Raw genomic sequence first — 16,235 nt, forward strand, 5'->3', positions numbered from 1 at the left:
GGTCCCTCGGCGGCTGTTTCAGCTCCTCCCCGCAAGCATTTACCACCTTAATGCGAGCTCCCTCGCATGGTGGTGAGTGCTTGCGGGCGCGCTCCCGTGATACAGCCGGCGGCTATAGCCGCTCGCTGTATCACTCGGCCCCGCCCCCCGGCGCGCCGCGTCATCGGATGTGATTGACAGCAGCGCGAGCCAATGGCTGCGCTGCTTTCAATCCATCCACTGCAGCCAATCAGCGACCAGGCTGAGCTGCAATGAGGACGAGCAGCGAAGATTCGAGGCGTCAGGTAAATAAAACGGGGGGGCTGGGGGCGGCGGTACTGTCAAAAGTTTTTTCACCTTAATGCATAGAATGCATTAAGGTGAAAAAATTTTTATCTTTACAACCCCTTTAATTATATCTATATAATTTTGGGGGGTTCTAAGTAGTTTTCTAGCAAAAAATACTGATTTGCAAAGTGTCAGAAAAAGGCTTAATCTTTAAGTGGTTAAGCTGACCTCATTTGCAGACCAAGTTCACCCCTTTGATCTAAAAAAAAAAAAAAAAAAACAAATGATACAATGTTTCTTTTTATCTCAGTGCTGAGCAATGCTGTGATAAACTTTGCCAGCTGCCTTTTTTTTGACAGCTGTGAGCAGAGAACGGCTCTGCACTTGTTACATGAATCGTGTAAATCAGTGTTAACTACGTTGACTAAAACATTTTAGTCGACTAACCTAATACCATTTTAGTCGACTAAAACAATTGAGATGACTAAAATACAACTAAAACGGTATTTTAGTCAAGAGACTAAAACCAAATAGAAATTTGATGTCAAAATTAACACAGCTCTGTAGTGCATGTTCATACCTCAATACCATAAATAATAACATATTAGATTTTTCACTCCAGCAGTATATGATTTTGGAAATTGTAGAGAAATGCTTAAATAATGCATTACAATTTAACTAAACCCATTAGATTTTAGATGAATAACATGAGTATTAGTCCACTAAAATGATTTTAGTGGACTGAAATGTTCTGGAGATTTAGTCTACTAAATACGACTAAAACAATTGCAAAAGACTAAAATGGGACTAAAACTAAAATGCCGTTTTAGTCCTAAGACTAAAACTAAATTGAAATTTGCTGCCAAAATTAACACTGGTGTAAATGCCGGATTAAGATCGTGAGGCGAGTTAAATAGGGATCGCGATTTATTTTAACAATTTATTTTAACGATTGATTGTGCAGCTCTAGTTCCACTTTGAGTCATTTAGCTGACTTCATCCCAACACTTGACGATAATGCCAAAAATCAGGATTCTGTTAGGTACAGACATCTAAAAGTACACAAGGTATGTCAGCATCAAATGGTTGGAACATGCCTTATACCCAAAAAGACTGACCTATGTTTGCTAATTATCAGAACTGTGCACACAAATGTTAAGCCTCAGATGATGTGTGCCCAGTTATACAGGGAGGTCAAGGTTACATTAACCACTTCAACCCCGGAAGATTTGGCTGCTGAATGACCAGGCCATTTTTTGCGATTCGCCACTGCGTCGCTTTAACTGACAATTGCGCGGTCGTGCGACGCTGCACCCAAACAAAATTGACGTCCTTTTTTTTCCCCCACAAATAGAGCTTTCTTTTGGTGGTATTTGATCACCTCTGCGTTTTTTAGTTTTTGCGCTATAAACAAAAAAAATGGCGACAATTTAAAAAAAAAAAACAAAACAATATTTTGTATTTTTTGCTATAATAAATATCCCCATTTTTTTTTTTTAAAAAAAAGCTAATTTTTTCTCAGTTTAGGCCGATATGTATTCTTCTACATATTTTTGGTAAAAAAAAAAAAAAAAAAAAAAATCGCATATAATATTGATTGGTTTGTGCAAAAGTTATAGCATCTACAAAATAGGGGATAGATTTATAGCATTTTTATTATTATTATTATTTTTTTTTTTACTAGTAATGGCGGCGATCTGTGATTTTTTCGTGACTGCAACATTATGGCGGACACATCAGACAATTCTGACACATTTTTGGGACCATTGGCATTTATACAGCGATCAGTGCTATAAAAATGCATTGATTACTGTAAAAATGTCACTGCCAGTGAAGGGGTTAACACTAGGGGGCGATCAAGGGGTTAACTGTGTTCCCTGGGAGGTGATTCTAACTGAAGGGGGAGGGGACTGACTAGAGGAAGTGACGGATCGTGGTTCCTAGCTAACACACACTTCGGTGTTCTGTCCCTCGTGCTTGCGATCGCTCGTGGCCGGCGGTCATTGCGACCATCGGCACCCACGCAGTGCAGCGGGCGCGTGCGGCCCCCCGGTGGCACGCGCCTGCTATCCCGATACGACGGTTCGCGGGATCGTGCCGACCTGCCACAGTAAAATGATGGCGGCTGGTCGGCAAGCGGTTAAGGAAGTGCTTTGGAATAGCCAACAGTGGCAAGCCTGTGTCTGCTGCAGAAGATCATGAATTCACCAAAACCAAGATCCAAGCCAACATGACTGACAGCTCAAGTATCACTCCAGCAACCTTGTCATCAGTGAACGGCTGAGAAACTCATCAGGGTCTTCTACACCAATCATTGCCCAAGAACATTCTCCGCTTTAAAAGTTAGAAGCAAAGTCTCCCGAAAACCAACTTCAAGAGGAACTTTGAACCACTTTTCACATCTGAGGCCCCTTTCACGTGAGCAGACCAATCAGGTCTGTCTGTCAGTTTTCCAGGTGGACCAGACCGGACCCTCCATTCTCCTCTATGGAGCAGCCGGTGTAACTAACATGTGTCAGTTTCCACTCACCAACATCCAATCAGATCCGATAAAAACAGACGCATGGGAATCTGTTCCTCTCCCATTTAGCAGATCGGATGGGATGGCAGTCGGGTGGTCCATTTACATCCAATCGCCCATAGAGGAGAGTGGGCTGTATCAGGGAGTGCCACCACAGCAGAATATTTTTTGTCTTGTTTATTGTCTTCGCTATGTTCCCCCGCCCGGCAGTTTAGTGTGGCACAATTTTAAAGATTATACCTGCCGTGCTTTCTGCAGGCTTCCACATGTTTGGCAGCCCATTAAAGTGAATAGGCTGCTGGAAACTAGCAGAGAGATGCATGATCGAACGTGCCTATAAGCTGTGAAGACTAGGTTCAAACATCTCACCTGTGTGTAGGCAACCAGTTTATTTCAATGACCTGCCCAACCTGCAGAAACTCAGCAAAAAAAAAGCCCCTGCTCCCAAAATGTGCGTTTTTCCAATGCGTGGGGATGCCACCAAGAATTGATGGCAACCCTGCGTGTCTGCTAAAGAGCAGCGCCTTTTTGCGTGCGGTTTGGGAATGCGCGCAATTTTGCAAGTGTCCTCAACTAATATAAGTGTGAACCTGGCTTAAGGCTTCTTTCACTTTGGCAGCCCTCTAAAGAGTAATCTGCGGTGGATTGCTTTTCAGAGGGTTGGTATAGCAGCGGTCCTACCGCCTCCCGAACAGCTGCTTTTGTTTTTACCCTTCGATTAAAAAAGGGAAATTTGTAGTAAGACAATAAAATAGAAAATAAAAAGCAACTGCAAGCTAAGCGTTTGGCTCATGTTTGTGGTGCCCTCCCAAATCAGTGCTAAAACCAACCTGATTAGATGTAAATGGATTAGACTGTTTAAAAAAGAGTTGTAAACCCTCAAGGTTTTTCACCTTAATGCATACTATGCTATAAAGGTGAAAACCCTCCTGTGCTGCAGCAGCCTCCCTTTTACTTACCTGAACCCGATCGTTCCAGCGACGAGCACAAGCCCAGCAGCTCCAGCCTCTGTCTCGGGTCCTCATTGGATAGATTGATAGCAGCGGAAAGCCATTGGCTCCCGCTGCTGTCAATCAAATCCAGTGACATGGAAGTCAGGGGCGGGGCCGAATCCTGCTGTCTGTGTCAATGGACGCAGCAGCAGGACTTGGGAGCGTGCCCATAGGAGTGCCCCCATGTACTCCTGTGGGCGCCGCTGGGGACCCCAGAAGAGGATCAGGGTTGCTCTGTGCAAAACTCTTTCACAGAGCAGGTAAGTATAACATGTTAAAAAAAAAAAAATAATGAACCTTGACAATCACTTTACGCCCTGGCTCACACTGACAGCGGGAGGAAATCGTTATCGTGTGAGTTCAGCTGAACTCGCACGATTTCATTCCTGCATGTCAGTCCCGACTTTGGGGGGCAATTTCAGAGATATCTGTGTGGGTTGCTCCAGAGATGCCAATGGAAATCTCACCCCGAAGTCTCCGAAAGTAGTACAGAAACTACTTTTGGGAATCGGCGCGGCGCTGCAAATGTGGCGTCACATCGATTCGGAACGGTGCCATTGCCGGCAACTGCCGCTGATTTGACATGTCAAATCGCATCAATGTGAACCAGGGCTGAGACTCATACACATGTTGGGAATATCAGACGAACGATCGTCTAGATTTTTTTGCATGCTAAGCTCATACGGAAAACGAAGAGGTTACTCAATTTACGAAAATTCTCCTACAACAGAATACAACGTCGGAAGTGATGTCATGTGTTGTATTGTATTGTTTTGTATTGTATTTTTTTTTTTTTTTTGTATTGTATTCTTTTGTTTCTTCGGACGTATATTGTACGATCTGGTATCGTACGAGAAAGATTTTCGGGTTTGTCCCTTGGGATAAAACAGTTGTGATCGGCTCTCAAAAGCTGTGTATTAACTAGGGCTGCAACTAACGATTATTTTCATAATCGATTAGTTGGCCGATTATTGTTTTGATCAATTGATTAATAACCTTAAAAAAAAAGTGTGGTGTAAAATTTAGTTAATATGTAAAGTTTTTAAAAAAATGCAAATTTATTCTTAAAAATCTCTATGCAGTGGTAAATATAAATAACCAAACTATATGGTTAGGGAGCAAAATATCGAATCCACTCAGACAGAAGAGATATACTGTATATACTATTAGAGGATATATAGTGTATATACTATTAGAGGAGATATACTGTATATACTATTAAAGGGTGAATCTGGTAAATATCAGACTCAGATCAAACTTTTTTATTAAAAAAACAAAACGTCTTCCTTTAAAAAAAAAAAACGTTCGTTTGATTTTCTAATTGTTAGTGGGGTCAAATTGACGTTCATTTTTAACCACAGTGACAGGAAAATTTGGAAATAGAAAACTTCTTGGTGAAAAGAATTTTCAGACAGTGGATGTGATTTTCGTTCAGAAATTACATTCATTTTCAAAAACAGAATGTTAAAAACAAGTGAAAATTTCAAACATTCTTTCATTCAGTGACAGTATAAAGATTTTTTTGTCTGAAAATTCTCATCTGAAAATTGATCGGTGTGGCCAGCATAAGGCTCGGATCACACCTATGCAGTTTGCATTTGATCTGTCTCTGCAGTGCTTTTTGCTGTGCGTTTTGATTTTTGCGCACGTGATTTTGCTACGATTTGCGTTTTTGCATTTTTTTGGCCAATTTGTTGTTGGGCAGATTAAAAAAAACACAAATTGCTGCAAAAATGCATTAAATGCTTTTCTCCGATATACTTCTCCATTGAAGTATATTGAACCAAAAAAAGCACTGTTTTGCGTTAAAAAAAAAAAAAGTCCCTGACCCTTTCTAAATACGCAGTGGCTGAACGTGTCCATAGGAAACCATGTAGATTAACTGTAGTGCGTTTCTACAAAAAGCACCAAAAAACACATAGATGTGAACCAGGTCTAAGACGTTTAGTAACATAATGGGGTTAAAAAAACTAAAATTAGCCCTTTATAGTACAAAAAAAAAAAAAAAAGCAGATAGTCGCTACTGTAAGGGATTCATTTTTTTTTTTTTACTGTAGAATTGTGAAAGTAATATTTACAGTAGTGATTTGCGCTTTTTGTACTATAAAGGGCTCATTTTAGTTTTTTGACCCCATTATGTTACTGGCCGATTAATCGATTATGAAAATAGTAAATCAATTAATTTCATAATCGATTCGTTGTTTCAGCCCTAGTACTAACAATCGGATTTTCGCACAATCGTCTGTACTAGGCTTTGGTAGGTGCTCATATTTTACCTTCATTCATAAATCTCACACTCGCTATACACATCCATGGGATTACTAGCAGCTCCTGAGGCTGGCTATACACTGTGGGTGGCACAGTGGTGTAGTGGGTAGCACTAGGGTTGCCACCTCATCCCTTTAAAACAGAACACATATTGATTACACAGGTTCTGTGGATGATTAAGATGGTAATTAAACTCACTTGGTGCCTTATCTGAATTAAATTAGCCTCAGAACCTGTGTAATTCATATGTGTTCGGGTTTAAAGGGATGAGGTGGCAACCCTAGGTAGCACTCTCTCCTAACAGTAAAAAGGGTCGCTGGTTTAAATTCCAACCATGACACTACCTGCCTGGAGTTTGCATGTTCTCCCTGTGTGGGTTTCCTCCCACAATCCAAAGACATGCTGGTAGGTAACTGGCTTCTGTCTAACTTGGACCTAGTAAATGAATGTGAGTTATGGACATTAGATTGTAAGCTCCTTGAGGGTAGGGACTGATGTGAATGTACAATGTATATGTAAAGTGCTGTGTAAATTGACGGCGCGATATAAGTACCCTATTATTATTAAACAATGTGATGGAGCATCTCCAATATACAAGCCATATGTCACTATCCTTGCCAGGGGAACTATGTATGGCCATCCTGTGATTGATGTCACAGTCAGTGATTGATGTCACAGTCAGTGATTGATGTCACAGTCAGTGATTGATGTCACAGTCAGTGATTGCATTCATTGGGCAATCTAACAATTATGATACAATTACAAGGAAAATCTGATTGCATTTGACCACAAATTGCTTCTTGACTTTGTTGTTTTTTCTTTTATAAAGTTTATGACAAGCGGTAGGAGACAAGCCCTACCAGGAGGCACCAACATAGGGAAATCTAACAAGCATGAGATTCCCCATAACGATCCTTATTTGCGGCAGATAACGATCGGTACAGCTTGATGAACTTGCCTACTAAATCCAGCCTATCGCTGGATAGCGATGGATACAATTCTGTGTGAGTCTATTTAGTTATAAAAGCAATTCTGTGTGAATCTGTATCGCTCTGTGCAGAGAACGAACAGCTAAAAAAATCTTCTGCCCCCCGGCTACTATAATCCCCCCCATTAACCCTGCATGGTACAGCCCGCTGCCCCGTACTTACTTCCGCTCCTCTGATACTCTGGCTTCTCCTGCAATTCTACTTCCGGTTCTCTCATCCAGCTGTAGGGGGGGGATGGGACTGTCCCTGGTCCGGGCTCTATAGAATTCTGCTGACCAGCACTCTCTGCTCCCCGCCCGGACTGACAGGGCGGATCTCACCCTCTGATGGATGAGCAAATCATATAATTACTCCTAATTGTTGCGGCGGTGACACAATGATACTCGGGGTGTAGAGTAATAAGAATGTGGGAGGTGTTTTATAGGTACTTCGCACTAGTCAGGGGAGGTTTGCATTTAACCCCTTTGCTGCTGGAGTTTTTTGTTTTGATATTTGCTCACATTACTATAATGCTTTTTTTTAACCACTTCGATACCGGGCACTTACACCCCCTTCCCGGTGTTAGCAACCGTCAGTATTTTTACTGGCAGCCAGTAAAAAAACATACAATGTTCTCCTGTCAGTAAAAGGAAAAGGTTGCCAGTAAAAAACATGACTGTGACACTCGGCTCGTTCTGGAGCTGGCTGAGAGCATCCGAGTGCCTGCTACAGTGTGTTCGGGCGACTCTGGCAGAGGTGGTGCCTGAGCATGTCGTGTGATGTCATAGTGCAAGGGAGCCAAGCAGAGCAGCCAGAGTCTTGTGTGCAGGTCAGGAGCAAAGCAGGCCAGAAGGGGGACCGTCAGTGCTGTTTGGGCTGGAGGGACCACCTGGCTTGGAGAGGGACTGTCACTGTGACTCAGGAGGGGGCGTGTCCTATCGGTGATCTGTGTTGCTGCACCCTGCTGTCAATGTCACTGTGAGAGTCAGTTTCATGTGTGTGCCTGATCCAATCTAATTTCTTACCCTCCTGAGTCTAATCCCTGAGCTACTTACTTACTATATCAAAAATAAAATAGGAAATATGCTTTTTGCCTTATTGTCTACATTAAATCATATTACTAATTGCATATTGTACTTGTTTGTAGCCCAAATACTGAAATTTGCATTTAAAACAGTCATTTTTCAACTTTTGGAAATGCCAGTAAAAAAGTTGGCTGTGCCAGTAAATTGTGGGTGTCGTGCCAGTAAATTTCAATCTGGTCGGTTGGCAACACTGCCCCTTCCTGCCCAGGCCAATTTTCAGCTTTCAGCGCTGTTGCTGTTTAAATGACAATTGCGCGGCCATGCTACACTGTACCCAGACAGAATTTTTATCAGTTTGTTCCCACAAATAGAGCTTTCTTTTGGTAGTATTTGATCACCTCTGGGATTTTTATTTTTTGCTAAACCAATAAAAAAAGACCTACAGTTTTGAAAAATTTGTTTCTGTTATAGAATTTTGTAAATAAGTAAGTTTTCTCCTTCACTGATGGGCACTGATAAGGTGGCACTGATGGGCACCAATGAGGCGGCACTGATGGGCATTGATAGGCGGCACTGATAGGTGGCACTGATAGGCAGCACTGGTAGGCGGCACTTATGGGTGGCACTGATATGCAGCACTGATGGGCATCGATAGGCGGCAAATTGCACTGGAGTCCTGTGCATCTTCTGGTCCATTTCAGGCCCGAATTCAGCCAAAAATTCGGACCCAAAACAGTAAACAGGGACTCACCGGACCCCTGCTGTGAGACGCTCTGTACGGCAGTGTGAACCTAGGCTAAAGGTCCACTCTATAGCAGCTATACTGCTACAGGGCGGTACCTCTGCGCCAGCTCACGTATGTATACGTGATCCAACACTTCCGGGTAGGGGGTGTGCATGATTACACACAGCGGGAGCCGAGCGCAGGGACTCGATGTCTGCCGGCACCCGCCGACCATCAGGCAGAAAAACAGAACGGCAATCTGCCTATGTAAACACGGCTGTTCGTCATTCTGACAGGAGGGGAGAGATGACATTTGTGTCCCTGCAAAGCAGTGAATACATTTAATCTCTTCCCCTAGTAAAAGCACCTCCTGCAGTGTAGTAAAACACTGGCTAGGCACACAGTTAACACTTTGATCGCCCCTGATGTTAACCCCTTCCCGGCCAGTGTCATTAGTATAGTGACAGTGCATATTTTTTAGCACTGATCACTTTATCCGTGTCACTGGTCCCCAAAAAGTGTCAGAATTTCAGCCGCAATATTTCAGTCCTGCTAAAGATTGCCAGCATTACTAATAAATAATCAAAAATGCTCTATAGTTTGTAGAAGCTTTAACTTTTGTGCAAACCAATTAATATACGCTTATAGGGATTTTTTTTTTTAACCAAACTGTAGCAGAATACACATTGGCCTAAATTTATGAAGACATTCATTTTTTTTAATGTTTTATTGGATATGTTTTATAGTTGAAAGTAAAACTTATTCCTTTTTTTCAAAATGATCACTCTTTTTTTGTTTATAGCGCAAAAAATAAAAACACAGAGGTGATCAAATACCACCAAAGAAAGCTGTGGGGAAAAAAGGACATATATTTTATTTGGGTACAGCATCCCACGACGGTACAATTGTCAGTTAACGTAACACAGCAAAAAAAAATGGCCTGGTCATGGGGGGGGGGGTATGGGGTTAAATCTTCCGGAGGTCAAGTGGTTAAAGTAGTTGCAAACCCTTACATATATCCAGTGAAGGGACTATCCTCAGGTGACACACAGAGATGAAACAAATCCTCCTACATACGTTGTACCTGTCTATCTGCATCCCTTTCTTCTCTACAGCCATTTAAAGTGCTGAATTTTAAAGCTTGTCAGATAGTTCAGAAAAAGGGGGGCGGAGAGCTGAAGTTACATCAGTGAGGAGAGCTCTGACAGCTGATTGAAATGAAGGGACATAGACCCCTCCACACAGTACACAGGAACAGAGCTGAGGCTGTCAATCAGTTGGAGTTCCTTCACCTGTCACCATTTTTCTCTTGGTGTCAGGAAAATATGTCAGAAGTGACTCATGCTGAAAACAAAGGAATGAAGCAGCAGACAAAAGTGGCACTTAATTGAGACAAGTACACACTATAGATGGATATGCCTTGTTCATATTTCATGTCTGAGGTTTACAACCACTTTAATGAACAGGGATGTGGCCCAGTTTCTCTGTCATGTGACTCTAAAGTCACTGCATGGCATAGTAGTGCCATCAAAGTTTGTTTTTTGAGGGGGGGGGGGGGGTTGTAGGACAAAGAAGATTGACACTCCCAGAAGTGTCAGTTTCTTAAGCAGCATTTTAAGGGCTCACACAGGCAGGCATCTGCCAGCAAGAAACCATCCCCATGCACATGTGTGCAAACAACCAACGCTAGATGGGTATCCTGTACAAATCAATGGCAGGCACCACTGCTGTTCACATGTAACTGCTCAGCCAAGCAGTTACATGCGACTGGGGGGCTCTGACTGGTCCTAGACACAGGTTGTTTGCATCCAGGGCCGACATTTCTGGCTGCACACAAACCAGCCATAACTAATTGTCCGGTTTGTATGCAGCCATAGCATACTACTGCATAGTGCTGCTGCTTTTTTTTTTTTTTTTTTTGCAATACCAACTTTATGCAGTTTTGTTTTTCATCTGACAGGGTCACTTTAAAGGGACAACAAAGTTTTTGAAAAAATTCTGTGTAAAAGAGCAATAATACCTACCCAGCAAGTGGTAACTCCAGTGTTCCCTTTCTTGCAGAGCAGTGATGAATGAAAGATCTTCAGCGTCCAAAAACTTCCAAGGGCAATGGATCACATGCATAATAGGAAGTCACATCTGGCTATCGGAGTGCAGGCTTCAGCTCTCCAACCATCCTTCCAGGTGGGTGTCCTGGTACCATGCAGGTAAGCTTATATTACTCAACCCTCGGAATGTTTTACTAGCATTTGACTGTTCAGTATTTATTTTTTTTCATTCGCGCCCCAGAGTAGGCAAAACAGATCCAAAATTCAATGGAAGGGCCTTAGGTGGACCTTCTTGGTCATTATATGGTATGTGTACTGTATATTTGTGTCAAACATTCCTTGTGGTTGTTCCAGTGGTGGCTGCTCCATATGAGAGGGGAAGGGGCGTGCCCCCCCTGATACATGCTCCTGGCCCCTAATCTACATGCAGGGAGTCAGACGCATGGATTTCAATAGGGGTTTTTTTTTTAAGCACATGAATAGAGCCTAAGGCTCTAATTGGCTTAACAAAAGGGTAGTACTGCGCCCTAAGCCTACCCAGTTGTGTGAGAATAGTGAATTAATATTCGGTAATGTCTTCCTGCTTCACCTCCCAGCTAATCAGGAAGGGGGTCCTGAGACCCGATTGGCCAGGGAATCTTAGGCCTCCTGGCCAATCGGGTCTCAGGACCCACTTCCTAATTGGCCGGGAGGATAAGCAATGGCCCGGCTCCTTCCTACAGCATCTACCCGAGAAAAGAGTGGATCAGTAGCGGCAGCGGCAAGCAGCAGAGCCAGAGCTCAATGTAACCACAGGAACAGCCCAGTGCTACACCCGTCTATAGAAAGAGGGGGGAAGGGGCTAGATTTGGGGACCCCTGTCCCCCTCGCTCTGCTCAGCCATGACTTCAGCCAAGCAGACTGTGACATGGCGCATCACGCTCGTGGTGCTGAAGTCCTCCAAGAAGACGATCTCTGACCCGGAGGGCTTCTTGCAGGCGTCCATGAAGGACTGAGTGGTGCTGTGCAGGCTACCGGAGAGGCTTCTGTTGGGCACCATAGACACGCCTAACCCTGTGACAGCTGGCCTGCTCCACACACGCCCTACACGGGTTAAGGAGCAGCACTGTTGTAAGGGGGTGCGAGTGAGGGGGCCAGGTTTGTTTGACGCCCCCCCAAAATGTTGAGCACCAGCCGCCACTGGGTTGTTCTGTATCATCTTGATAAAGGGGACTTTTGGTCATGTTTTATACAGGACGTCAGTAATAAAATCTTCCATGTACACATGGTGTAGTTACTTTTTCTAGTAATGGACATTTTGTGGTGCCACCATTGGCTGGGCATCTTTTACATTTTATTGACAGTTGGAGACATTGCAATACAGACTGGAAACTTTAAACCAGGGGTCTTCAAACTGCGTCCCTCCAGGTGTTCAGGAACTACAATTCCCATCATGCCTAGTCATGTCTGCAAATGTCAGAGTTTTACAATGCCTCATGGGATGTGTAGTTCTGCAACAGCTGGAGGGCCGTAGTTTGAGGATCCCTGCTTTAAACAGACAGTGTCTGATGCTTGGTCCCCTTCTGCGCACTGTGGTTCTGTCTGCTACATTACTATAGGACATAGTGGCTGACCACTTCTATAGTCCTAGACTGACCACCACAGAGATTCAGGTGAGGTAGGTCCAAAATCTCAGCCAATCATAAGCAATACCATCCCATCTACATAATGGAACCCCATTTAGTTTAGAGATTTTTTTTTAACACCTACACTGTATTTTTAATACATTTTTAAAAAACTTTACAGAACAATTACATGATTCAGTCAGGGAAATTTCTGTGCAGTTTCAGTCTTGATGATAATCTGTACAAAGCTTGTAATAAAATGAGCTATCAAAATCTCAGGATATAATTGTATGTTAATTATATATGATGTTCTAGCTCTAGGAGATCTGATGAATTGCAGATTAGCAGCCCTGTGATTTCCAACATTGTGACAGATTAGGTGCCCATACCAAACTGTCTGCATCTCAGGATGATTGACAACAGCTAAGTGAAGCACAGCAGAAAGCAGCAAGCCGAGGTGTGATCAAATTTGTTATCCCTTTGATACATAACATCTTATAATATGTGATCTATGCTTTATTTCAGAAAGGAAAACAAGTTGTTGCTTTTTACTGTGCATCAAACACAAAGCAACAGAGGTGTCCTAAAGGGATTAAGAAAATTGAGGTTGAACTCCAGACATATATAAGAAAAAAGGAAAAGGGGACACTGTCACCCTGCCCTGAATTCCTCCCAAGCATGTATTCTTACCCAGCTATTGTCCTTGTTGCCTCCTCACTGCAGCATCCTTGCTGGTATAAGATCCAATGTTGACTGGAGTAAAAACTTAGGTGGATGAAATCATGGCCCTCTCTCTTCTCCCCAACTTGACCATGTTTGGGCCTATTGATAGGCCATTCAGATCACGGAGGACACTTGCACCCCCATACTCAGAGACTCCATTTCTGTAAAAATAATAGTTTTTTTTGTGTTTGTAGCAATAAAGCAGGGATGTAGCAATACATTTAAGTATGTTAGGTTACCAGTCAAATATTTTGGTCAAAAAGTACATAGGGGATCTAACATGTTGTGGTGTAGATGGCTGTTTCTTTTTTTTTTTTTTTTTTTTTCTTTTTACATACAAAATATTTAGAGGTCCTCAACTATCAATAATATGAAAGTTAGAAAGGGTTAAACTACAGATCATGACATTTTAACTTGAGTAATAGAGAGGAGAGAACCCAGAGTGGTATAGAGAGGGGAAAATAAGGAAAGGTGTCCAGAGCTTTGGCCAAAATGTATAGCGTAGAAAAGCAAAAGAAGAGGAGAGACGGAAAAAGAAAAGTGGGAGGAAGAAGGAAGAAGAAGGTTATTAAGGGAGATGGGGTGAGGGGTTGGATGGAGCAGGTCACTGATAGAACATGGCTGGGGGAACTAAAACTCCATAAGGCATTTCGTTATTCGTAATGGTAGTAGTTGGGGGTCCACTCTAGGTAATTTGTGATGGTATATCTAAGGAGACCAGGTTTTTAGAAAGTTTTTTGAGGTATTGTTCAGGATAGCTGTCATCTTCTTCTGTATCATAGTGCCCATCATTGTCTGTTTAACTTCCACACAGCACACAGTCGGTTGTTTTCCAACCTTTTGTGATTTTTTTGGACTATATAGGGTTACAAGCTTTGTTTGGTTAGGTTTATGGGGGTCTAAAGCTGGGTTTTTAGGACAATTCTTGCATGAAAATTCTCAGGACATTCAAATATTGTTTGAAAGTAGTTCATGATTTAGTTTAAATTTAACATTAGATTCTGGAATGAATGGACTTTACTGAATAAAAACCACATACATTGTTAGAAATTCATACATTCTAGAAAAATTTTCCACCCCGCTCCTTTGAATTTTCTCGACACTGAGGTTAAAAACAATAGTCGATTTGACCCTACTAATGATGAAAACAATGAATGAACGTTCTTACAACATTGTTACAACAAAAAATGTTGAACAAAATTTTGCTAGTGTATACCCAGCTTTAAGCTGGGTAGATAAACGCTGGCTGAATGAAAAAAAACCTAAACAGATTCCAAACAGAGGTGGTTCTGGCCAGCTCAGTAGATTGCTTTAAAAAAGGGCTGGATTCTTTCCTAAATGTACATAATATAACTGGGTACTAACATTTATAGGTAAAGTTGATCCAGGGAAAATCCGATTGTCTCTCGGGATATCAGAAAGGAATTTTTTCCCCTGCTGTAGCAAATTAAATCATGCTTTGTTGGGTTTTTCACCTTCCTCTGGATCAACTGTGGGTATAGGATTGTGTTTGTGGGATTGTATGTTTTGTTTTTTTTTTGTTTTTTTTATTGGTTGAACTAGATGGACTGTCTTTTTTCAACCTGACTAACTACTGTATGTAAAACAAGGCACTTCACTTATGCCTATCCCATCCCTACGCGTGACGTCACGTTCACGTGACTTCATCAGACGTCACTTCATCAGGGTAAGTCACGTGACCGTGACGTCACGCGTAGGGACGGGATAGGCATCCAAGACTGATATATGCAAACGAGCTCGCCGCTCGTAGGAGATAAGTTTTCTGTGTGTTTTTTTCTTGTAAGTGAAGTGAGTACCCTCACCATTGTTTTAATAAAAACCAATCTCTGATTGAAATACTACACTATCTGGCCCCTTCTTTCCTTTAATCCCCCTCCTGCTCCACTGAGAGACAAAGACCCACTAACAGCTCCATCCAGCCCAGGAATCCAAGTGAGAGGCAGTTAGGAGTACAAGGGAGAAGCAGCCATTACCAGCAACTTTATGCGGTTACCTCTTTACCGCAAGGTAAGAGGCCACTTCACACCACTGTGTGTCCTGTGCACGAAGAGGAGATCACCCCCATGCTATCAGCACCTTATTGCACTTTTTTGCACATTTTCTGATTAGCCACATTAAGAGGATTTAAATTGCATTGGACTACATTCCCAGTCCCATTATATATTTTGCACATGTTTGCCTTTGTTTGAATTTTCATAAGTTCTACAGTGGACTTATTTTGGTTATATGTTTATTATACACTGCATTTGCGATTTTTGCACATATTGATCGCATGTTGCACATTTAATGTTATTAATTGCTGTTTTTTGCACAATGTTTTTTGCCTACTTGGACGGTCCATTGAGGTTTTTAGTGATTGTATATTGATTTTAGTGTTTCTAGTAAGATACTTATCACATCTGGCCTTAAGTCTTTATTGAATGATTTTTTTGCACTTTGCTATTACCACCGATTATTGTGGAATATCCAAATGCACCTATTGGGTATAGAAGTGCTCTATATTGATTGTACTTATTCTTATATTGTTTCTGTTTTGTTTTTATATGTTTATATCATTTTACGTGTTCATTTACCTTTGTACTACTACCTTTAGCAGCATAGGTTTTTTGTTTTTTTTTTAGAACAGCGCAGCACCAATTTTTACATACCTTAATCCAGGGGTCCTCAAACTACGGCCCGCGGCCCACATGTGGCCCGCCGAGGACATTTATCCGGCCCACCCCACCCAGGGCCGGATTCCCGACAGGCCAGGCTCGGGCCGGGGCCAGGTCGGCTCGGCTTGGGCAGGTCCACTCTGCTTCGGCAGGGAGCATATCCGCTCCACTCAAGCCACCTCCCCCACCCCAGTCATCTTGATGGAGGGCTCCGTGTGCCGCGCTGCACGCTGGGAAGTGTAGTTTCCAGCACAGTCCCGTGCGGATTCACGTCTTCTTACTCACGTGGCAGACAGGAGGCGCGGAGGGGACACTCGCCTTGTCCCAGGACAGTGAGGAGGAAGAAGAGTGACAGCGAGAGAGCAGGCTTCAGGCAACAGCCTACTAAGAACAAGTGAGGACCAAGAGGTCGGGAAGACA

General features: G+C 42.6%; 1 protein-coding gene and 1 long non-coding RNA gene across 3 annotated transcripts in view; one reads left to right on the top strand and one right to left on the bottom strand.

Moving 5' to 3' along the window:
- Positions 1-7,607, bottom strand: part of SNX21 (sorting nexin family member 21) — a 68,962-nt gene extending 61,355 nt beyond the window's left edge. Inside the window, exon 1 of the mRNA XM_073606283.1 lies at positions 7,200-7,607. The gene's annotated coding sequence lies outside the window, so the exon portion shown is untranslated. The remainder of the gene's footprint in view (positions 1-7,199) is intronic.
- On the top strand, positions 7,226-15,002 carry LOC141113265 (uncharacterized). Of its 2 annotated transcripts, none has more exons than XR_012236760.1 (3): positions 7,226-7,994; positions 10,827-10,972; positions 12,943-15,002. It is a non-coding gene; the product is annotated as an uncharacterized lncRNA (long non-coding RNA). The 2 variants fall into 2 exon arrangements; XR_012236759.1 differs by having other exon boundaries at positions 7,226-7,845.
- The last annotated feature ends 1,233 nt before the right edge of the window (positions 15,003-16,235 follow it).

This window comes from Aquarana catesbeiana, linkage group LG12 (genome assembly GCF_042186555.1).
Source record: "Aquarana catesbeiana isolate 2022-GZ linkage group LG12, ASM4218655v1, whole genome shotgun sequence".
In the NCBI taxonomy this organism is placed as follows: domain Eukaryota; kingdom Metazoa; phylum Chordata; class Amphibia; order Anura; family Ranidae; genus Aquarana; species Aquarana catesbeiana.